Source organism: Scardinius erythrophthalmus (genome assembly GCF_964197995.2).
Source record: "Scardinius erythrophthalmus genome assembly, chromosome: 22".
Taxonomy (NCBI): domain Eukaryota; kingdom Metazoa; phylum Chordata; class Actinopteri; order Cypriniformes; family Leuciscidae; genus Scardinius; species Scardinius erythrophthalmus.
The window spans coordinates 9,314,525-9,315,496 of NC_138242.1; positions in this window are offsets into that span (position 1 = coordinate 9,314,525).

The following is a 972-nucleotide window of genomic DNA, read 5'->3' on the forward strand; positions in this document are numbered from 1 at the left end:
AATTTGACTGAAATGCGTGATTTCCTGTGCAAAATTCACTATGGGTGGGTGTTTACTAGCTAAAAATCAAAAGAGCCCACAAGCCCACCCACAAGATCTATAATATTCTGCCAGATCAACGTCGTAAATTAGTTTGCTTAGACAGCTCACCTTCTCTGCTGCTTAAGCTGCACAATTTGATGCATTATTTCTGGAGCACAAACAGGACAAGATATGTCCAAAAGTTAAATACTTAGGGTTAGGAGTTTGTTCAAATTACTAACCCAAGTATGAGTAGTAGTAATGAAATCAAAAGCATTGAATTGCTAACTGTTTATAATAAGATTCAATTTAACATTAATGAATGCATTACTTATCATGAAATAGCAATTAGTACAACTTTTTTTTTTTTTTTTTTTTTATCTAGGTTAATGCATTTATGCATATACTAATGCATTTTTGACATTTCAAGTTGTATAAATTAATATTAGTTATTGTATAACATTATTAGTGATTAGAACATATTGATAATGAACAATAGTATATTAATGCAGCAACATTAACCTAGATCAGTGGTTCTCAAACGTTGTGACTCAAAGGCTTTCTATTGTTGTATTAAATTAATAAACCACAATTCCACATCTTTCAAGAACTGTACGTTCTTCAATAAAAAAATAGTTATTCATTTTTAGTTATTAGTTTTTGATAGAGTCAGCAAACTTGATTACCAGCCCTCGAAAATGTGTTCTTCGTTAAAACCTTTACATTTACTGCGGGCATAGAGGGTTCAGGCAAACAAACAAAATAACACAGAAAATAGTATATATATATATATATATATATATATATATATATATATATATATATATATATATATATATATATATATATATATATATATATATATATATATATATGCATGTGTGTCTTTAAAGTGAGCCTTTGTCTAGACAGTATGATGACAGGAGAGTTAGTGTTAACTGACCCCACACA